The sequence below is a fragment of the Heloderma suspectum genome, chromosome 1, assembly GCF_057233095.1.
Source record: "Heloderma suspectum isolate Gila_16-S chromosome 1, 16-S_ref, whole genome shotgun sequence".
Lineage (NCBI taxonomy): Eukaryota > Metazoa > Chordata > Lepidosauria > Squamata > Helodermatidae > Heloderma > Heloderma suspectum.
In genome coordinates this window covers 435,828,019-435,851,855 of record NC_139458.1, presented here as the reverse complement: position 1 = coordinate 435,851,855, position 23,837 = coordinate 435,828,019, and the positions used below count along the sequence as shown (strand labels likewise).

General features: G+C 45.5%; 1 protein-coding gene across 5 annotated transcripts in view; it reads left to right on the top strand.

Moving 5' to 3' along the window:
- Positions 1–23,837, top strand: part of EXTL3 (exostosin like glycosyltransferase 3) — a 154,561-nt gene that overhangs the window by 9,698 nt on the left and 121,026 nt on the right. Inside the window, exon 2 of one of the 5 annotated variants that reach the window (XM_084829461.1) lies at positions 15,888–16,007. The exons of the other annotated variants lie outside the window; for them this stretch is intronic. The gene's annotated coding sequence lies outside the window, so the exon portion shown is untranslated. The remainder of the gene's footprint in view (positions 1–15,887; positions 16,008–23,837) is intronic. 5 annotated transcript variants of the gene reach the window in all.

Here is a 23,837-nt window from a genome sequence, read left to right as displayed (position 1 = left end):
GTTAAACCAAATTAATGAGGTAAGAAGAGCTAAGAATAACAGAAGTGCATAAAAAATACCCTGGTAGCTGTGATTCTAATCTAAACATTGAATACCCAATGGTAGCTCTTCCTGGAAACATGAAGTTTCCATGGAAAACTGGAAACATGAAGTCTGTGTGGCAAATGTAATATGTACTTGTGGAGCAGCATGTGAAGTTTATCTTCATGTAAACTCTAGAATTAAGAACATACGAGAAGAGCCTTGGTGTATCAGACCAAAGTCCATCTAGTCCAGCATTCTGTTCACACAGTAGCCAACCAGATGCCCAGGGGAAACCCACAAGCAGGACATGAGTGCAACAGCTCCCTCCTGCCCATGTTCCCCAGGAACTGGTATACATAGGCATGCCGCCTCTGATATTGGAGGTAAAATAGCCATTTTACCTCCAAAATAGCATACCCTGGGTATGCAACACAGGGAGCTGAAGGCTAAACCTATGATGCAGCAGCCTCTCCCATATCCATTTGCATAAGCATCTTCTGCTTCCCATAGCATGGTGACATGGGGTACTACTTGAGCAGGGCATGCCATTCTAAATAGTCCATTTAAAAAACTAAGCCATGAGCCAGTGTGGTTCACCGGGCAGTACATTGGGCTTCTGCTGGGGACAATCAGTTCACATTTCTGCTTGGCCATGAAGCTCACTTTAGGGAAGTTCATAGTAAATGTGAAGTGATACACATTGGGGCAGAAATACATTAAAAACCAAACTAAATCCCTGACTTTGCTGATGGGATCTGGCTCGGCAGCGCTCTTGCCAAGGGTTAGGAAATGGCTGGGTAGCCTGTTCCTCTGAAGCAGCCTTCCCCAACCTGGTGCTTGGAGTTGTAGCCCAGCACATCTGGAAGGCACCAGGTTGGGAAAGGCTGCTCTAAAGGCATTCATTTTGCCCCACATACGACATGTTGGGATGATGGTATGTGCTGTGCAGCTTCCCAAAATGGCAAAATACGTATTTTCCAACGCCCCCTTCGTCTTTGTAGTAGTGATAATGATTATAACAACAACAACAACAACAACAACAACACGTGAATGACCCTTCAGGACTAGCAGCAGCCCTAGTTGTGTGTCTACCAAAACTGAATAGTCTAAAACCATTTGGGGGGCTGCATTTTTATCTGCACACAGGGACTCCTGAGAGTGAAATTGCTCACGTGACCTTAGCGAAGCCGTTTTCACCTCTGGCCCCTTTCTTCCCAAGCGGTTTGTCGAGAGTGCATTGCTCCCTCTCATCTCCCTTCCCAGATACAATCTGAGTGGATGGACCCACCCCCTCTGAAAACTCTACCTCTGCTCTGGGGAGTTTTCCAACTAGGATAGTGGGCTTTAGCATTCTCTGCCAGCCAGCTGACTTGTGCATTTCTGCGGCCAGCTGATTAGTATGACTGGGATAATTTCTCATGCTGGTAAAATAGTCCAAAAGTATTTGTAACATGGGCTTGTCAAATTGGCTCTGTGCCCAGAAGAGGAACCTTACTGCCTGTTGCCCCCCAAGAAGAGTTCCTCTTGCAGACTGTGAGGAGGAAGCAACCTGCATCACCAGACTCTCTGACAGGTACGTTTGTGCCTTCAACATGCAGTCCTGATTCCTCATTGTGGTTTGAACCTTGGGCTGTATGAAAACCTGAGACAAAACTGGAAATTCAGGAAGAATACTGTTTGTTTATTTATTACATTTATATCTCGCCCTTTTTCCTCCTTAAGGAACCCAAGGCGGCGTACATACTCCTCCTCCTCCTCCATTTTATCCTCACAACAACAACCCTGTGAGGTGGGTTGGGCTGAGAGTCTGTTGTGCTTTATGGAAAGCAGGCATGTAATCCAGGGTGCCGAGGGCCCTTCTGGATGGCTCAAACTGGGGGCACTGGGAGTCTGCTTTGGCGCTTTGGAAACCTGCTGTCCAGACCCATACAGGTCCCTGCTATTTGAAGTGGATTAACAAATGTGGCTGCATTCTCCAAGTCCAATGCAGAGCCCTCTGGGTAATTTTACTGATGTGTTTTTTTTATTGATATGCTTTTTATGTTTCGTTTTTATAGTTTTTTTATTTTATCTTGTGTACTATCGTTAACCGCCCTGAGTGCTGGATATAAATGTTAATAAATACATAATCTCTCACCCCTTTGGCTCCAAGCCGATTATAGGGACTGGGGTCTCCAAGGAGTCCTGGCCCTGTTTCTCAGGGAATTCTCTGGCCTCCTCCGAGATCCTTTCTCACTAGGTTCTGTGAAACCCACTGGGGACTCTTAGCAGACCTGACGTAACATCCCAGTTGCTCTTGGGATGTTATGCTGGTCTTGGCAAGGTCCTTTGGCCTATCAGATTGCATGAAACCTCTGGGAGAGAGGGCTTTGAGGACACCATGGTATGCTCACTCTCCAGCTGAGGAACTGGGGTGGGGGCAGGGACAAAAAAGGTCCTCTCTGTGCCCTTTATCCCACCCGGTCTTCCCTTCCTTGCCTTCCCAATTTGTTCCCAGTACTTCTCAACTATTTTTCTTCTAGAACTATGGCTAGTTCTGAGAAACAAGATACTTCTTTTTTTCCCTTGGTTCACTTTGCTCACAGTGACTGCTGGCATTTGTAGGTAAATTCTGGCCAGTTTCCTGTAGTCGTGTGGGGACATTCTTTTACCTTCTGTTTCTGGTTTTGCTTTTTTTTGTCCTTCACCGACAATGTCCGCTGCTGCTTTTTTCACATTTAGAGTTCATACATGGCTTAATTCTGTCTCATGTCTATTTCCTCTGTGCCATTTCCTAGCAGTAATTGACCACAGCTGTCTATCCCAGCATGTATCCACAAACAAGTAAAATTAGCTTTCTTTCCTTGCTGTCTTGGTTACTTGTGATCTGGGTGTCTTGTGCTGCAGGAGCCCTTCTCTACCTTACCATCTCAGCAGGAAACTGCTCAATGATCTTTTGCATGTGTTTTGAGTTGATTTGTTCTCTCTCTCTCTCTCTCTCTCTCTCTCTCTTTATTTATTTATTTATTTATTTTGGAAAAGCAAGGACTTGTTTTTCACTGCAGCTTGGCCTTATTCCTTTAGGTTTGGCCGTGTTCCTTGTGGCTTTTGCAGAGGGACATGAATATGCAGCAAGGATGGAATGGGTGGTGATCAAAGTTTTGGTAGCTGCTTTACGTTGGTGCAGAATGAGTAGAAGAAATTATGGTAGCAGCTTGCTGATGTTAAATAAATGTCTGGGCTTCTCCTTGGACAAACCATCGGAGGAATTTTGAGGAAAGCCAAAGCTTCCTCAAGGCTAGCAACACTTTCTCAGTAGAGTTTTTGCACTTTGTTAATGACCCAGCAGTGGGTGGGATGTACCAGTGCATCTTACCAATGTAGGGACTGACTCTGCCCTTTTCAGGGTAAATCAGCCTTCCCCGACCTGGCGCCTTTCCAGATGTGTTGGGAGTATTATGATGGGAGGTGCAGTTCAGCACACCTGGAGGGAACCAGGCTAGGCAGAGTTGGTTCAGATTCTCAGAATCCAGGTTCTGTGCCAAAACCAAGTGACTGCATGGAATTGCGGAAACCACACAGCAGTGCATTTACATTCCTGACCTTTGCAGCTGTAGGCTGTGCTTCCCAAGATGGAATGCCAAGGCTTCCTAAAGAAAAATTCTTATTGCCTTCCCTCTCATCTGCAGTAAAGCCTCCTCTGGCTGTATTTTCTCACGGATTGCACTTGCATCTTTGGCAGAAGCCTCCCCTCTGATCCTTGCTCTGTTAAAAGGGGGGAGGGCTCATCCATTTGCCCCCAAACAGCTGTTGTTAGTAAGTACAGTTGTCATCTCCTGATGCTGCAGAAGCATCTGTACACCCAGCTGTGCTGGGAACTCTGTAGGATTTTTATTTCCCTTTTTTAAAGGATCTCCCACCTGGAAGTGGAATGCCCAGCACGCTGATGGGAAGAAACTCGTGTGTGCGTATCCTGCGGGTTGTTGAGGTGGCACTTCCAGCTCTGTGGCAGCCATGGTGCTGTTTGGCCAGCCTGTACCTTTGCTCTTGATCAGGCTCTGTTTAACAGTTCAGGCATGTAACAGACCTTTCATTTATGAGATTTGCAGATAGGGATTTGGACATTTATTCTACTGCATTTTGCAGGATTATGGGTGGGCTTTTGCCAAAAAGAAGAGCTCCCTCCCCTACTCCTTTGAGAAGGCAATGATTTTGCCTGGGGCTTTTAATTCAGACTTTCCAGTGCAAAGCACATGCCTGCCCCTGTGCTCAACGAGTGCAAATGTTATTAAAGAGAAGTTGAATGTGTCTGTCTGCAACACCCAGAAAGCCCTGGAGAGAGCCAGCATTGGGATCTGATGAGCGTGTATTGGGCCTAGTCCAAGACAGACAAATACACACTGGGCAAAATGTCATCTGAACTGGAAGAGATGACACATCTGGGCAGGATGAATCATGCTCCTACAAGAGTGGTTTTCAAACTTTCCCAGCTTCAAGGAATCCTTTCCACGTTGACTTGAATGTCAAGGAAGGCCTGCATGTCTGTCACTGAAGTTCTGAATGTTGCCGAGGATTATGGGAAGTGTAGCATTGGCCAGACCTGTTGAGCGTCACCGTTGCTCTGCATGGACTGGAAGTATTCTATTTATTAACATTTATATATCCCCTTATCTGCTAAAAGGCCATCAAGGTGGTGTACAAGAATTTAATTTAAAACAATAAAAAGTATACTGTGCTCCAACTTGCTACCTTCCATATAAGTTGAACTATAACTCCCATCATCCCCCCCAGCATGCCCCAAAACTATTATTTAAAAGACACAACTAATATACTTTTAAATAAAGCTATTGAGTATGAGAGGGCTTTAATTTGACTTTCAGGTCAGCCTTATGATTTGGTGTGGAGTCTTATACCAACTCCTGGGTCGCGTCACCCCCCCCCCGCTATTTTCTCTCTACTTCCTCCCCCCCTTTCCCACTCCAACTAGAAGACCCTGCGGTTGGCAATCAGCAAGCCTTGGCCAAACCCACATGTTCGACTTCCTGCCCTTCCTTGCCCTCTGTTATAGTCTGCTTTCCTGGAGTCCAAGACCAAATCCTAGCCTATGTGAGTAGACCCCATTGATGGCTTTATTCCTGAAATTGTTTTTAAGAAACGATTAATCCCACTGACATGATCCAGCTTCCAGTTTTAGGCTGACACACCCAGATGGGCTGCACCCAGTTGGACCGGCTCCTGCCAGAATTAACTCTGGACTTCAATGGCAGCAACTGGGAAGATACTCCATCCACAGAGACAGCCCTGCTTGGTACAAACAGGAACGATAAAACCTGATTATTCCCTTTCCTTCTGAGTTCCTGGGTTGTTGCTGGTCATTTCTGTATAACTGCAGGGAATAGCACTGAAAATGCCCAGTGAGGGTTTGGTTTTAACTTCTGCCAGTATGAATGCAGCTCCAACAAACATCTTCCTTGAGTCCTTGAAGGGTTTTTTGTGCAGAGACTTGGTTTCTGGTCTGTGACAGAGTTTGGATCCTTGGGAAAAGGGTGTTCATTGTACAATCTATTCTTCAGTTATAAATGCTCTTATAGTTTCCAACTCAAAAGCACTTTGAACACGGATTCGGGTTTTTAATATCGCCCAGCATGAGGCACATTTGGAGGCATCCATGGGGAAAATTCTCCAGCAGCTTAAGAATTATGCAGTTAACGTCTCCCCACCCTTCTTTCAAATAGCAATTTCATGTCTGGATCTGGCTACTGTTTAGCCACAAGCGTGGGCCCAGCTGAAACCCTTCTGCTATTCTCAGGTCATGATGCTGGATATGCCTCTCCCTTTGACTTCGTAGGGAGTGTGATGAACCATCTGACTACACAGGTCTTGCAAATGAGAAACTCACGGGGGCAGAGGGAGCTTGAAGAAGTGGGCCCCTGTCCACAACACATTTTCAAGGGTCAATTAACTGTTGACGGGATTCTTGTGCCACAACAATGGTGCAAATAACTGATGCAACCTAGCCTGCATTCCTGCCCCATTCCTGTCCTGTTGTCCTCTCTTCTCTCACGATCTCTTTTCTGTCCCTACTCACACCATGCTTCTTCCCTGCCCCCCCCCCCACGGCACACTGTTTCCTCAACTGAAAGGGTGATGTGGAACCATCTCAGCCTCCTCTACAGGCCCTTTTAAGTCCAAAGGTGGTGGCTGGGACAGCCATGCGGTGCTCCTGATCACCATTGAAACCAGAAGAATTTTTAATAATAATAATAATAATAATAATAATAATAATAATATGGGGGTCCAGGAATTTGCTCACCATGGTGAGTGTTCCTTGCCCTTGTGATGAGGTCCTGCCTGAGCTTGGAGTGAGATCGGGGTGATCCCCTGTGCCCCCTTCTCAGCTCAAAACTCTGGAGAAGGGTAGGGGTGAGCCCATACAGTCGCACTGCACTCTGGAAGAGCTGAGAAAGACAGAGCGATATGGAGCATCCCCCATCTGCCTGAGCTTGGGGCAGCGGACTGGTCCCAACTGCATTTGCAGTGTGCTTCAGAGGCTCTTTGAGGGCCTTGAATGTTCAGCGTGACATCAGAAGCAAGGCCTTGCTGCTGTTGGGCTCTCCATAAGGTCCTAGCTCCTCAGAGCGTTCTCAGCTCCCTCTTCTGTCTGAGGCGACTGTCAACCCTCCGGGGAATAAGAGAACACGAAGAGTTCTTGGACAGAATGGGGGAACTACAGCAGCAAAGGGCAGACCAGAAGCTTGAAGAGCAACAGCAAGATGAGGCAGTGGGAAATGCTGAGGTGAAGAAAAATGGAGTAGAGGATACACCTTGGAAAACGGTGACAGTTAGGAGAAGAAGAACTAGACGCCACTCTGCACCAGTGGAAGCGGTGGAGCTGTGGAACCGATTCCAGGTACTTGCAGATGAGACTGGAGGACAGCCTGCAGAGGAAGAATCACAGGGGAACCTACATGAGAGTGAGCAAGAGGCTAAAGGTCAGTCAAACAGAGGCGATGAAACCCAGGCCTACAAGAAGAAGAAGAGAAGAGTGGTAGTAGTGGGAGACTCCTTGCTGCGTGGGATCGAGACCCAAGTATGTCGCGAAGACCCGTGGACTCGCCAGGTATGTTGTCTCCCGGGAGGACAGATTAGAGACGTGACTGAAAGGTTGTCTGCACTCATAAAGCCCACTGACAGGTATCCCTTTCTTCTCATCCATGTGGGAACAAATGATACCGCCAAGCGGAGCTACGAAGAGATCACGTCAGACTTTGAAGCTTTGGGAAGGAAACTCAAGAACTTTGGGGCCCAGATAGTTTTCTCATCCATCCTTCCAGTAGTTAGAAGAGGGATAGAAAGGGAACGAAAAATACTCCGGGTGAATGACTGGCTACGAAGGTGGTGCCGACGAGAGAGATTTTGATTCTGGGACCACGGGCTATACTTCCTGGAAGATGGGCTGTTGGCTAGGGATGGGTTGCACCTCACAAAGGCTGGGAAGAATGTGTTTGGCCACAGCATGAAGAACTTCATCAGGAGGGCTTTAAACTGAATCCTACGGGGAAGGGAGATGTAATGTTGGGGGTAACAATGGACGTAGGCGCATGCACTGCAATGGAGAGAACAGCTCTGATAGCGTCCAATAATAGTCTTCAGACACACGTAGGAAGAAAGCCAGACTATGAAGCACATGGTCTTCGATGTCTATATACTAATGCCCAGAGTATGGGAAACAAACAGAACGAACTTGAACTCTTAATACAGGAGGGAAATTATGACTTGATAGGTATAACTGAGACTTGGTGGGATGACTCTCATGACTGGAATACAGCAGTTGAAGGATATAACTTGTTCAAAAAGAACAGGAGGAACAGAAAGGGAGGCGGGGTTGCACTGTATGTGAAAAATACATATCTCTGCACAGAAATACAGGAGGAGGAGCTTGGTAGCCCCATCGAGAGCATCTGGGTTGAAATAAATGGAGCAAAGAAGAAAAGGAACCTGGTGGTCGGAGTCTACTACTGGCCACCCAATCAAGGAGAAGACAAGGATGAAACTTTTGAAAAGCAAATAGCCAATGTTTTAAGGAAGCATGATGTAGTAGTAATGGGGGACTTCAATTTCCCCGATATTTGTTGGGAGACAAATTCTGCAAAACATGGCCCCTCCAGGAAATTCCTGACTTGTGTGGCGGATAACTTCCTCCTACAGAAAGTAGAGGAAGGAACTAGAGGATCGGCTATCCTTGACTTGATCCTAACCAACAGAGATGACTTAGTGGATAAAGTAGCAGTTACAGGAACTCTGGGGGAAAGCGACCATGTTGTACTTGAGTTCTTGGTTCTAAGGGAAGCAAAAGCCGAGTGTAGTCAAACGCGTACCCTGGATTTTAGGAAAGCTGATTTTAATAAACTCAGAACAATGATCAGTAAGGTCCCATGGCAAGCAACGCTAGCGAGAAAAGGAGTCCAAGATGGGTGGGAACTTTTAAAAAAGGAAATTCTCAATGCACAATCACAAACAATTCCAACAAGAAGAAAAGGTGGAAGACAACAGAAGAAGCCAATGTGGCTTCACAAAAAGCTTAGGGATGACCTGAAAACAAAAAAGGACACATATAGGAAGTGGAAAGAAGGCCAAGTAACAAAGGAAGAGTACAGGCAGGTAGCACAGAATTGCAGGGATGGCGTCAGGAAGGCTAAAGCGGAGAACGAGGTGAGGTTAGCGAGGGATGCTAAAAACAACAAAAAGGCTTTCTTCAGCTACGTGCATAGTAAAAGGCAGAGGAAAGAAATGGTTGTTCAGCTATTAAATAAGGATGGCAAAATGATAACAGAGGACAAAGAAAAGGCAGAGGTGCTCAATTCCTACTTTGGCTCAGTCTTCTCCCAAAAGAGGGTCTATGACCCCCCTGGCAAAGGCGAAGTACAGGCTGAAGGGGCAGGATTGCAGCTTGAGATCGACAGGCATATGGTCAAGGAACACCTCATTACTTTGAATGAGTTCAAATCTCCAGGGCCAGATGAACTGCATCCTAGAGTCATAAAGGAACTGGCAGAAGAACTCTCAGAACCGCTGTCTATTCTCTTTGAGAAATCATGGAGGACCGGGGAAGTCCAAGATGACTGGAGGAGGGCTAACGTTGTCCCTATCTTCAAAAAGGGTAAAAAGGAGGAACCTGGGAACTACAGACCAGTCAGTCTGACATCAATCCCTGGGAAAATTCTGGAGCAGATCATAAAGCAATCCATCTGGAAGCACCTTGACAACAATGCCGTGATTACTCGAAGCCAACATGGATTTGTCAAAAACAAGTCCTGCCAGACAAATCTGATCTCATTTTTTGATCAAGTCACCTCCCTTGTAGACCTTGGGAATGCTGTAGACATCATATACCTCGACTTCAGCAAAGCTTTCGACAAAGTGCCCCATGATATCCTGATGAGCAAACTAGCTCGAAGTGGGCTAGATGAAACAATGATCCAGTGGATCCACAGTTGGCTACAGAATCGGACTCAAAGAGTGCTTATCAATGGGACCTTCTCAAGCTGGGGAGAGGTAACGAGTGGGGTACCGCAGGGCTCAGTCCTGGGCCCAGTGCTCTTCAACATTTTTATTAATGACTTGGAGGAGGAGGTGCAGGGAATGCTGATCAAATTTGCAGATGACACAAAATTGGGTGGGATAGCTAATACTTTGGAAGACAGAAACAAAATTCAAAGTGATCTGGATAGACTGGAGTGCTGGGCAGAAAACAACAGAATGGCATTTAATAGGGAGAAACGCAAAGTTCTGCACCTAGGAAAAAGAAACCAAATGCACAGTTACAAGATGGGGGATACGTGGCTCAACCACACTACGTGCGAGAAGGATCTTGGAATTGTTGTCGATCACAAGCTGAATATGAGCCAACAATGTGATGTGGCTGCAAAAAAGGCAAATGCTATTTTGGGCTGCATTCATAGAAGCATCGCTTCCAAATACCGGGAAGTACTAGTTCCCCTCTACTCAGCACTGGTTAGGCCTCATCTGGAGTACTGTGTCCAGTTCTGGGCACCACACTTTAAGAAGGATGCAGACAAGCTGGAGAGGGTTCAAAGGAGGGCAACAAAGATGATCAGGGGACTGGAAACAAAGCCCTATGAAGAGAGACTGAAAGAACTGGGCATGTTTAGCCTTGAGAAGAGAAGACTGAGGGGAGATATGATAGCACTCTTCAAGTACTTGAAAGGTTGTCACAGAGAAGAAGGCCAGGATCTCTTCTTGATCATCCCAGAGTGCAGGACACGGAATAATGGGCTCAAGTTACAGGAAGCCAGATTCCGACTGAACATCAGGAAAAACTTCCTGAGTGTCAGAGCAATACGGCAATGGAACCAATTACCTGGGGAGGTGGTGGGCTCTCCCACACTGGAGGCCTTCAAGACGAGGCTGGACAGCCATTTGTCAGGGATGCTCTGAATTGGATTCCTGCATTGAGCAGGGGGTTGGACTCGATGGCCTTGTAGGCCCCTTCCAACCCTACTATTCTATGATTCTAGGACAGGGCTTGGAAACATGCCCAGTCTCTGTTCCTGGACCTAGGAGCCCCAGCTCATCATAGGGGAGGGTTGGGGACTGTCCCTCACTCCTAGAAACCACCTAATCCTTCCCAGAGCCCATCTGTCTTCTGTGGTACTTCCAGTGCTACGTCTCTTCCCTCGCAACCTTACTCTTTCTTGTAAGCCGCCCTCCTCCATGGCGTTCTTTTCCCCGCTCAGGATCGTCACACCTGCTTCTCTGCCTAGTTGGGGAGGGCCTCCAAGGAATCATAGAATAGCAGGGTTGGAAGAGGCCTACAATACCATCGAGTCCAACCCCCTGCTCAATGCAGGAATCAGGTCATGACAACCACCAGTTCTGCCAAGCTAAAATGTGTGGGCCCCAGTGAAGATCTAGATGCAACTGCACATCCAAGAATGCCTTGCAGCAGTGTGTCTGTGCAACCGGGAAGGGTGGGGAGGAGTTATTTTGTCCCTTCTTTTGAATTGCAAAGGCTGACAGTGGTCATTAACCTTATCAGAATTCTTTGTATGTGCACAGAAGTCTCTGTGGGGAGATGGGAACCTCAGGAGTGGGGCTGTCTGGAGCAACGTAGGAATGAATAGGAAACTTTCTGTGGGTTGATCACCATGCTCAAAGGAGATCAGGCTGGGTGGCCCTTCGCACTGACTTAACGCCTAGATAATTTTGCTATAGTAGGGTTCCTGCTCTTTGTTGTAGTTGGCATGATGATTAATCCAGGCCAGTCAGGATCTTTTGACCTATGCAGGATTATGTCTAAAAGTACTTCCTCTGCAATTTTAAAATTTCCTCTGCTATTCTTCCAAAATATTTTAGAGATTTTGGTGGCCTCTTTTCCTCTCAAAATTTGCATTTAGACTGGCTGCTTGAAGGGAGAGTAACTTGGACAGTGAAAGATGAGGCCAACTAGTTTGCGTCTCCTTGCGATCCCCCTGCAAATCAGGCCTCCATTTGCATAAGAACCAGTCACTCTGTTATGATAAGTATGAAAGGCATCCCTTTCAGTTTAATTTTCCAGTGAGAAGTCTTCCTTTTACAAGTGTACAATAGTGTTGCAGAAGCAAAAAACTGGACTTCTGCACTGCTGCAGTCGCGCTCCTGTGTTGTTGAGGCAGGATTCTTCTGACTGTGGCTGAGGTGCTGGTGTTGCTTGCAGTTTTGTTACAAAGCTGGAGATGAGCGCTTAGCCCTGCAGCAGTGTGGGCAGGGAGATATTTAATACCGTGCTTTATGAGCAAGGCTGCCTCTGGCATGTAAAGATTTACAATCTGCAGGTAAAGCAAGCACTCCTCTTTATCCTCACCCCGATGGTATTTGGCTAAAAGCTGAAAGAGGGGGAAATGCTTCCTTTTTCTGCAGCACCAGATTGAAGACGTGGCGGCCCTGTGCATACTCCATGTGCATGAAACTGTTAACCCTGGTAGCCAGAATTAATTATGAAAATTCCATGGCTTTGCCTTGGTTTTCCCTAGCTGTGCCTGACTTCTTCTCTTTCAGTGACTGAGGCTTGCAGTCATCTTCAGCAAGGGCTGAGGAATTTACGGGAGGGGAAGCCATATTGTGCTTAAGGTACAAACCTCTTTTAGCCCAAGGACCAAATTCTATAAGAACATAAGAAGGACCCTGCTGGATCATCTAGTCCGTAAGGGTCCATCTAGTCTATTCACACAGAGGCCAACCAGCTGCCTGTGGGAAACCCATAAGCAGGACATGTCTGATCTTGGAAGCTAAGCAGGGTCAGCCCTGGTAAGTACTTGGATGGGAGAATGCCTGGGAATCAGGCTTCCTGCATTGAGCAGGGGGTTATTATTTATTTATTGCATTTATATCCCGCCTTTTCCCTCTTGCAAGGAACCCAAGGCAGCTTACATGGTCCTACTCCTCCCCCTTTTATCCTCACAACAACAACCCTGTGAGGTAGGTTGGGCTGAGAGTCTGTGACTGGCCCAAAGTCACCCAATGAGCTTCCATGGCCGAGTGGGGACTAGAACCCGGATCTCCTGGCTCGCAGTCCAACACTCTCACCACTACACCACACTGGCTGCCATGCTGGGTTGGACTTGATGGTCTTGTAGGCCCCTTCCAACTCCTTCCATTCTATGCCTATGAGTTCAACAGCAACCTCCCAACCAAGTTCCCCAGCAACTGGTGTACATAGGCATATTTCGGAAAACTTTTGGGTGCTGCATTCCAGTGGTGGGCAGGGCCAAAAAGAAAAGGGGGGAAAGGGTTGGGCCCCAAATACTGAAAACACCAGCCTATTTTAGCTTAAAGCTCTTTACTGCCAATAACTAAGCCTTAGGAGAGGCATTTCAACCTTTTAGAGTGGTGGTGGTGTGGTGGTGGTGAAGTTGTGCAAAATCCGGAAAACCACCCAATGAGCAGCAGTCAGGGGAAAGGGGGTGTGGCCTGGGGAAGGGGTGTGGGCCTCTGGGGAACCCCGGAGGACTAGATTCGGCCCCCAGGTGGGCCAGAGGTTCAACACTCCTGGCCTAAGCTGAGGTAGCTGGTGTAGCAAAGTGGCTAAGAGTTAGCAGGGCATCAGGAAGTCCGTGGTACAAGCTGGGAGGCTGGGCCCAGTGGTCAGTCTGTCAACCTCAGTGTGCCCCCCCCCCCCCGGTGGATAATAATGCTGATTTAACTTACAGGGCTGTTTGCGAATATTACAATGGCATAATGCATGTGAAGTGCTTCTGAGAATCCAGACTAGCCTTCTCCAACCTGGTGCCCCTCAGATGTTTTGGGACAAATTCCTGGAGGAGGAGGCTATCAGTAGCGACTAGGCCTGATGGCCGTGTGGCACCTCCAGTCTCAGAGGCAGTTGCTGGGGAGCATGGGCGGGAAGGTGCCGTTGCGCTCTAGTCCTGCTTGTGGGTTCCCAGTCGACAGCTGGTCGGCCACCGTGTGAACAGAATGTAATTTCCCCCTTTCTTCCAGATCCCTCCTGCCCCACCCCTCTCTGGAGAGCTCCCTGCTCCCCCCCCCCCATCTTTTCTATGCTTTCTGCAACTTTATTCATCTCCCTGTCTGAGCCTCGGCAGACAGGGCCTCTTTGGGCTACTGACTGTGGTGTGAGAAGTTAAGGAATTACAAGTGCTGACCCATGACAGATGCTCCCAGGGTAATACAGAAATATTGGAGGCTTCTCTGATTTGGGGAATTGCTTCCCTAAAGCATGGGATGAGGATTCTAATCCACAGTAATTACTGTGGGAGCAGATGTTTGGTGGGAGGGATTCTGGTGGCTCTTGAAGTGGACCATGGGCCTTGCTAGGGAGACAGGGAGGGTTTAGGGGGGCCATATTGGATCGGACCAAGGGTCCACGTCATCAAGCACTCTGTTCCCAACACTGGCCAGCTGGATGCTCGTGAGCATCTCGCAAATGCAGCATGAAAGCAGTAGACTTCTCCCCTTCTCCCACCATATGCATAGGGAAGGCCCTACCTCTGGGACCGGGAAAGCGGTCTCCGATTATATCTTCCGGAGGAGGCCAGGCCTTCCCCAAGCCCCCCAGTTTGATTTCCTACCTCGTGATGGGAGGCAGCTCCTCCAAGGCTCTTGCCTGTATGTTTCCAACCCTAATTCAAGGTGTGGGTTTTGATCTAAAAGCATTACACGGATCAGGACCACAAAACCTGATGGAGTGCCTCTCTCGGTGTGAACTGACTTGTATGCTACATTCAGCATCTAAGGCCATCCTCTGAGGGAGGCTTGGAGGGTGGCACAAGTGAGAGGGCCTTCTCGGTGGTGACCCCCCAATTGTGGAACAATCTCCCTGACGAGGCCTGCCTGGCGCCAACATCATTATCTTAAACCAAGTTAAAACTGCCCTTTGGCAACGTATAATGAGTTCATAATCAGGTCCTGGATTGTCTTTGGCTCATTGTTTAAAAAATAGTTTTTTAGATATATGTTGTCTGCCTGTCTATATGTTTTTATGTAAATGGTTACTTTGTATACTGTTTTTTTAATGATTTTTAATCTTTGTGAACTGCCCAGAGAATTTTGGTTATGAGGCGGTATAGAAATACAATAAATGAAATAAATGAAAATGAATCGCCTACCAGATGCTTTAACTTGAGATGCCAGGGATTGAACCTGAGACCTTCTGCATGCAAAGTATGTGCTCTATGATGGGTTTCTTAAAAGCACGAGTGAGCTAGGATGCTGAACCAGGAAGGACCAGAAACCACTTTTAAATGAAATTGATCATTAAAAAAAAAATTTAACATTTACAGCAGATAAGCAGACTTATGAGGTGAAAGGACAGTACACCAGCAATAGGAGAAAACAAAAGAACATTATATGTCAATGAATTCTGAGGGAGGGGAAAAATGGAAGGAACAGTGCATAGAGGCTAAAGTAAAATGCGGTGATTACATGGAAAAGTAACATAAATTACAGCATTTGTTTGGGCAGCTATGAATTAGGGCAGTTTACATGGAAGGATTGTAAAGCACAAAATGAACTACTATTTAACTCTTACTAAACCACACTCTACCAGGAGAGTGAATTATAACCTTTAGCTGTAATATAACTTTTACATGCAGAAACTCTAGCCAACAAGACTAGCAGCAAGTTTAATTATGGCTTAACTCTATTTCTGGCACCACCTGAACGCCCACCAGTCCACATTAGTTAAAGCATACTACATTACCAACTGTACAGCAATTTAGCCTGAAGATCAAGAGGGGGAAGAAGTGGAAAGAAAAATTATAGCTACATATTCCAACAGGCAGGTTCCTGAAGGTTCAAGTGAAGGTTGAGGAAGACTGATCCAGGATCTAATACGCAGGATCCAAGAAAATTGAGGAAAACATAAAATAGTGAAACCTGAGCCTCACAAAGAAATAAATGGGGAATACAATAAAACAGAACAAGCAAATAAACAAAATAATAATAATAAATACATAAAACATCTCTGCTTTTTGATTGGTTCTTTTCTGTTTCCTCAGTTATCTCACTAAAAATTTGGTTCAGTGCTGGCTAATAACAGGTGGGGGGGGGCAGAAATCTGCAGAGACAGTTTTCCATTGTTTGGGGGGAACTGTGTGTTTTCAAGACTTATCAGGGTGCACGAGAGGGCCATGAAGGTCAGCCAGAGCAGGTGGATATAGGGGGTACCTCACTTTGTATCTTCATCCATGCTGGTCCATTGTCTCAGCCCAGCTTTCAGTTTTATCAGCATCCCTGTTTTCTGTCTTTCTCACATCTCAAAAACTAGGCAGATGTCTGTCCTCAAGAAAGGCAGGCCTGCTTTGCAAACCAAGCCATGAGCCAAAATTTTTTCTTGACCAGAGTTTTTCCTCTCTTCCATTCCACAGCTCCTGTAGGCCTCTGTCCCCAGTGTACCTGAACCTTACCCCCAAATGTGAACAGAGCTATACCACTAAGCTATAGTCCCTGCTCAGGGACGTGCTGGGTAGAAGGTGTGTCTCGTCATGGTAGGTCTCGTGTGTGCAAAGCTGCAGCTGTTGTATTGCATCCCAGAATGTAGTGGAAGTGACTTGGTGTCCTTGCAGGTGAAAGATGCTACATCAGGTCAAGTCATTGGAGACATATTAAGAAAAAGCCAATGGAGAGGTAAAGCCCAAACAGCAGAAATTTGGCCCATGGACAGTAGAAATCCTCATAATGAGTAATGTCCCTAACTAACTATGTCTGCTTGCGGAAGTTAAACATCCTAGAAAGTCAGGAAGGGATGATGCATTCCGTGACAGCTGAATGTCAATTTTCTACCGCTGGTAACTCCCCAGAGGGTCCTAAAGAGATTGTAGAAGGAGTTGACGAGCCCCTGAGTTAGATGCTGCTGTGAAAGGGAATTAAATGTCAGATGGGGAAAATTGTAAACGTATTCATGTACAGGGAAAAAAACAGTCCTTGCTGACGACAGACTGACGGCCTCTGAATGCAAGGAAATGTTATTGCATGTTTTTGTTTGGGGGCAAAGTCATGCTTAGTTTATACATATGCTTAGTTTATTTTGCCTCTGCTAGTCATGGGGAGGGGGCAAAGATTTTTATATGGCACTAAAGTTTCACATCTTGACTGCTGGAAATTTGGTTCAGAATTTCATCAGCCTTCTCAAATTCCTGGTTTCTGAGATTTCATCAGATAGCACTTACATGCTTCCACATTTATCTTCTTGGCCTTAGGGACTAAACTTTCTCAGGATGTTGTATTCCACACTTGCTGCCTTTTTCTGCGCTTGTAGAACTGCAAAAAGACCACCTGTCTGTAAGGAATGTAGCTGCATATTTCTGTCCATCTCTTCCTTAACCTTCATCTCTTTCTGTTCACCTCAGCACTGTGTAAATTTGCACATCTTGAGTCATGATTTTGAAAATGGGGCAGAAAGTGGCTGCCAGCTATTGAACAGCTGGGCTTTGCTTAATAGGCCTAAATTGGGAGGTTGATGCATCTGCCTTAGACACAGAATTGTACGCTTTCAGCAGCTCCAGAATGTCTTAAAAGGAAGCGGAGCCTGGGTGGAAGAGCTTTTTAAAAAATAACTCTATTTTGAGGTTCCAAATTGTGGCCCAGAGACAGGCTGTGAACACTGACAAAAGTACCAAAGTATCATTTTTCATCTGTGTTTTTTAAAAAACTTAGCTGGCGTCCCAGATCTTAAAAAACAGTTGCACTCACCTATCTGCTTACAATGCTGATATAATCCAGCAAGACAGTATGAGCATCCCTTTGAATGATCCTGTGCTGAATTTTGGTTTGTGCACAGCCACAGGATGGAGTGTTCAATCCCCGATTTGGGGCTCTAAATGTCTTTCTTCTATTCCTCTGAGCTGATGAAACAAAAGGACTGTGGGCTCATCTAGTTTATCATCCTCTTACCAGTGAGAGTAGAAAGTATTGGACTAGATGGACAAATATCTGACCTGATTTAAGGCAGCTCCCTATATTTCTGTATTTCACCAGAGTGATTCTTTGGTGTGGAGAGCATGTGAATTTTTGGACATGAGCTTGTGATAGGTCAAGGGGAGGGCGGAGGCCATTTAGGAATGTCTAAACTGACCCAGGGAAACTTCCTGGTACTGGTCTGTTCTGAGAGCCCCTGCTGTTGTGGAGTAAATGTCTTTACCAAGTGTCTGCATTGGGTGGGAAGAAATTACAAAACAATCCTTCTAAATCTAAGTTTTTCTTGATTGAAAGACAAAAATGGTGCAGGAAACAAGAACAAACACTGTATTTCTGGGAGTGGATTTCTCTCTCTTCTCTCCTGTGTGTCATAATTCACTGTGTTGGGTCTGAACTGCTGCAGACATTATCTGGATACTTTTGGAGGTGGTGTTGCTGAAACTGTTTGTGCAAGCCACGCCAAAACAAAGGGATTACCAGGAGCCACAAAAATGTGGAACTGACCTGCTTCCCACATTCTCATCCATTCTCAACCCTCTCCTGCTCTTGTTCTTAAGTACTTGTCTGTTTTTCTTTAAAAAAAATTAAGTCTGACCCTTGAATACCCTGAAAAGCATTGACAGGGAATGGGATTCTTGCTGTGCAGCTTTTGTTCTCACAAGGAGGAATTTAAGCTAAAAGGAAAGTAGGCGATGGGAAAGGGGAGAAGCAGCATTGATGTCTAAAAGCTATCCAAGGGAAGTGAGGACTCCATTGTGGTTCATAGTGCATGAAAGATGTGGGATTCCTTGTAAAGGTGATGCACAGGGTGATCCTAAACCCAGCTCTGAAGGGTGGAAGAACACCGGGCCTGTAGGAGAGGGCTCCCCGAGACTAACACCTCTTGCCTTTTGAGCATTATGCGGCTGACCTAAGGACTGGCAAATCTGTCAGTTTTGCTTTCTCCCATATTCACATTTTTAAAATCTCAAGTTCTTTCTCCCTGGAATCTGAAAACCCTTACAAATGTCAGAAAATGTTTTTATCAGAAACAAACTGAAACAAAATTCTCATCTATCTGCACCAGCCAAATTCAGCAGGGACAGTTATTCACATGGAGAGGGGATCATGATGAACCTGCCTGCCGCATAGCTGTTAAAGATGAGGAGACTATCAGAAAAAAGAGGTGGCAACCCTAATTCAACACTAACATGGTTGAATACACAGGGATTCAAATCCAGACTTTTAAGAGCAAAGCATTCACAGCCCTGGGCTTTGATGGACAAACCTGTCAGTTTCGGTTTCTCACATATTCCATTTTTAAAAAAATCTCATATTCTTTTTGTTCCAAATATGGAGTACTTTTTGGCTTTTGATAAATTCTCATCAAAACTGAACTGAAATGAAATACTCACCCATCTTTATTCTGACCTTTTTACAGGGCTGTTTGCATGTAATGGCAGCAAATCATGGGTTAATAAATTAACTCACAATTTGCCATGGTGTGCTATGGGCATGTTCCACAGCTTTTTTGAATATTCAACTCCTGATTGGGGATTACTATGTGACGTCTGAACCCAGATGTTATAGGTTAATCATGGGTTAAACAACCCACAGTTAACCTTCAATTAGTAGTTAGGTTAAGTGTGGGTTGTTTAACCCACAAATAACTCATAGTGTCCGGATTCAGATGTCACATAGCAACCCCCAATTGGCCCGATTGGGGGTTGAATATTCAAAATGACTATGGAACTTGCCCAGCATTTGGCAAATCGTGGGTTAATTAATTAACCTATGATTTGCTGCTATTATGTGCAAACCAGGTCAATTTCCCTCTCACTGGTAGAGGAGTTGCACTGGGATAGATAGGCATCGGGCTTTATAAAAAGATCCCCTTGAGGGGAAGCAGAGGCTGTATGGAGGATAGGAAATCTGGCTGATGGCCACTTGAAGAGAGAGGCTGTGCCAGGTGTAGAGAGTAGAAAACCCCTCTTATGGTCACCAGGCTTTTGGCTTGGTTTGAATGTTCCTTTGCTACTTGAGTGTGTATTAACAGTTATGTTTTGAAGTGCTCTGTTTTTATTGCAGTTGCATTTTTATGGTTGCAAGCTGCCCTGGGGAGCCCTTCTAAGGAATGGAAGGTGGGGTATAAATGGTCTAAATAAAGAATGCCCAAGTGATGGATTGGAGAAGGTTTCTGCTCATTGGAGAGGGCAGGCTAGCAAATCCAAAGGTTATGCTCTCCCCCCCCCCCCCCGCTTTCATCCTCACAACAGCCCTATGTGGTAGGGTAGGCTGAGGGAGAGAGTAACTGGTCCAAAGTCATGGCCAAGTGGGGACTGGAGCCCTGGTCTTCCTGGTCCTACTCCAGCACTCTGCCCACTGTACAACGCTGGCTCTCAGTGTGGGGCCTGGTTCATTCCTTCGTTAATAACTCAGGCTTCTAGCCCTCATGAAGTAAAGAAATATGTGGCTTTGATTTCAGACAAAGGACCCTAAACCAAGAGCAAACAGAGGGCATATTGCAGTTGTGACGGAAATGGTGCTCAGGTCATGGAACTTGAATTGTTTGGTTTAGATTAGTTTATTTTCTTCACATCTGTTTGTGCGGAGAGCACAGGCAGCCTTAACTCTAGGTTACCAACAGCCTGGAATGGTTTAAGAATTTTATCTCATTATAGGGTGGAGGGGGAGTGAATTCCATCAAAGAAAGGGGATGGGGTTGATTTTCTCCTTATCGAAAAGCGCAGTACACTCTACATGTTCCTGTTACTTCAGGATTACAAGGGCTGCTGTAAGGAGTGGAAGGAAACTATTGGGTCAAGAAGCTCTTTAACAACAAAATTAGGGATTAGTACATGGATCAGGCATCTGGAGCTGGGCTTAAAGGAAAAGCAAGGATTCCAGCTGGTATGTTCATATCTGTTGAGCTACTAAGCTCTGCTTTGCAGTCCCGTCACCAATTCTCCCTGCTTAGGTTGATTCACCCCATATTGATTAGCTTTCAAGGGATGGTTTAGGCCACAAGCAAAACCTGGAAATCTAGAAACCAGCAGATTGGGCGCGCGGTCAGACTGAATCAAAAAGAAAACTGCCAATATCATAATGCTCTTATGCAAATCAGTGGTGCAACCGCACTTGGCAACTGTCACCGCACCTCAAAAAAGATATTGTGGAGCTGGAGAAGGTGCAGAAAAGGGCAACCAAAATGATCCAAGGGCTGGAGCATCTCCCCTATGAGCGAAGGTTACAACTTTGGTCTACGAAGTGATGCATGGTGTGGAGAAGGTGTATAGGGAGATGTTTTTCTCCCTCTCCCGGAATACTAGAAGCCAGTGGGGTCATCCCATGAAGCTCAATGGTGGAAGATTTAGGAGAGATAAAAGGAAATACTTCTCCACACAGAGCATAATCAAACTATGAAATTTGCTACCATTCCTGTGGAATTCCCTGCCTTTAGAGGTCAGGCAGGCGCCAACACTGTGTTCCTTCCAGTGCTTCCTGAAGACATTGTTATTTCAAGAGGCCTTCCTTGCATGACCAGCCCTGGTTTGTTAAATTGTTTGTCTTTTTTTAAAAAAAAATCACTCTTTTAAACTGCTATTTTATTCTTTTACTGTGTTGTTCACCACTCAGAAATCTTCTGAGGTGGAGCAGTATATAAATATGGTTGATAAACAAACAAACAAAAACCATAAGATGTAGTGATGACCACAGAGTTGGATGACTTTAAAAGAGGATTAGACAAATTCATGGAGGAGAAGGCTGTCAATGGCTACTAGTCAAGATGGGCATAAGGAACATATTTTTGTCAGTTTTGAAACAACCACACTGGGTCCCAGTCTTTTTTTGGACTTAATTCCAACTGCTGGTTTTAACCTTTTCTTTAAAGCCCTAAAGGGTGTGGGACCCACCTCTCATACAAATCTGCCTGGATGTTACAATCTGCCTCTGAGACCCTCACTTTAGGGGCCAGCTGGAGAGCGTTTCCTCTACCCAGGCCTTTTAGATGTCCTGTTTTTAGGATTGTGTATTATCTTGTGTGACACTGGCTTTGTGTTTAAACTTCTTTTTATGCTACTCTGCTGTTTTTGAATCATTTTGCTGATGGTACTTTTAGATTTCTGTTAGGCACTCAGATTGCCTGTGGAGGCTTAGCAATTTAGATGCACTGACCGTATTTTGAGGCAAAGGTGTCATCTTTATTCCACCGATTGGCCTCTACAGTGTTGGATGGATTGTTTCTCTGCTCAGTCCAAAAAAAGCCTTTTTCTTGCTCAGTTGCTAACCAGTCTGTGCATATAGAATATTTTAGTCCTCGGTCTTGTAGGTTTCCACTTTCTGCATCCCTAGCATGTACTTGATTTTTTTCTGCTGCTTTCAGAACCTGTTCCTTATTTCTTATTCTCAGACTTACTGTGTAATAATCAGTTTCTAGGGTTTTGTTTGTTTCTTTTCTTTTAGAGGGCATATGACTAAATATTTGGAGAGCTTCTGCCAGAGTTAGTTTAAAGATCCCAAACTGATACACCCTCCACCATTAAAGCATGGCTGGTTTCCATGCAGTTACTGGAATAACACTGAGATAGGATCAAAAAGGGTTGTGCATCTGCCCCTGTGGCTGGTTGATGATTAAATCAAATGTATTTTATTTTATTTTATTTTATTTTATTTGTACCCTGCATTTCTACTCAAGGCAGCTTTGTAAACATCTATTACATTGGAAACATGTATTGCCGTTCTATTACTTCTATTACATTCTAGATATTGTAGATGTCTGCTGTGTCTACAATGTTAGAAGAACTTCCAGAGAGGGAGCAAATAGATGTGCCTTGTTTCTGAACTAGGAGGAAAAAATGGAGCGGGGAGGCGGGGGGGAGGGCTCTGCTGGCTGGGAATTAGGGGAGTTACACTCCAACTCATCTGGAGGGTTCCAGGTTGGGGAAGGTTGTTCTAATCTCTTAGGCCAAGCTAGACACTGTGCCTTGCCTTACAATACATGTTGCTTCTGAACAGCTGTAGAACAGTGGTGCAGCTGACGTTTTTTCATCGGATAAATCCCAAAACCTTCCTCTGCCCAACATGTTTCCTCAGCAGCCCTTCTCCAGCCACCCCCACCTCCCAGCCAGCCTCCTTTTCCTGGCTGGGGGAAGGAAAATGGTGGAAAAGGGGAAGGTTCAGCACCCTTTAGCTTCCACAGCCTTTCCCCACCTGATGCCCTCCAGATGTTTTGGAATACCACTCCCACTGGCCCCACCCAGGCTGGCTGATGTCAGGAATGATGGGGGCTGTAGTCCAAAACATCTGGTGGGCACCAGATTGGGGGACACTGACCTACAGCTTCTCCAGGTGAAATTGTCCCCTACCATGTTTTTTTAAACTTGTTCCAACAACCCATGCTCTAAGATGGGGATCTGCTGCCAAACATGTGTGCACTTAACAATGCACTGAAGTTATTGTAAGCATCCCCCCTAATTACTTTTTACTTTCTTCTGCGTGTAACCTTCTTTTAACCTGCGTTTTAAACCTGCTTCTTTACTTTCTTCTGTTTGATCTGATTGATCTTAGGGGAAAATATACCTCAGTTACACCATTTTTTTTTTTTGGCAGTTACTCCAATGAAACTTTTAAAAAGTAGACATTAATGATTATCGTTTAAAGTACTGGGTATAGCCATGCAGAGGTGATATTTGGGGTCTGTAATTACCCATAATGTTAATTCCCAGAGGGTCTTGCAGACCCCGGATACTTTAGAATCATAGAATAAATAGTAGGGTTGGAAGGGGCCTACAAGGCCATCGAGTCCAATCCCCTGTTCAGTGCAGGAATTCTTGCACTTTACCACTTGGAGGTATGCATAAAAAAATACTGAATGGTTATTGTTCCTTGTCTTGACTCTTTCATCAGTATAACATAGCTGTTGTGTATTTATGACTTTTCACCATGTTGGGGTATAGATCTCTCTTTTTATTTTGACAAAGGTCTAACTGACCCCAGTGCCCTTTTTAGTAAAAAGTAAAATTAAAAAAACACAACAAATGAGAACCCCATAATGGTGTGTATAACACCATAGAACAATTCCCTCCTTTATCGTACAATACATGGGGTATCATAGAATAGTAGAATAGTAGGGTTGGAAGGGGCCTACAAGGCCATTGAGTCCAACCCCCATGAAATGGGGGGTATGAAATGGCAATACTTAGGGCAAGGCTGGGGAACCTTTTTTGGCCCAAAGTCTGGATTCCATTTTGGAGAAGCTCTCTGGGGCTGCATTCCAGTGGTCCACAGGAGCACAGGCAAAAGTGGGCTGGGCTAAAAAAAATCCAATCCTTGCCCAAATCCCATTATAGTGAGAAGGGGTGATGGTGGATAGAATGACGGATGGCCAACAGGCTGTCAAGGGCTCCTTGGAGGGCTCTCAG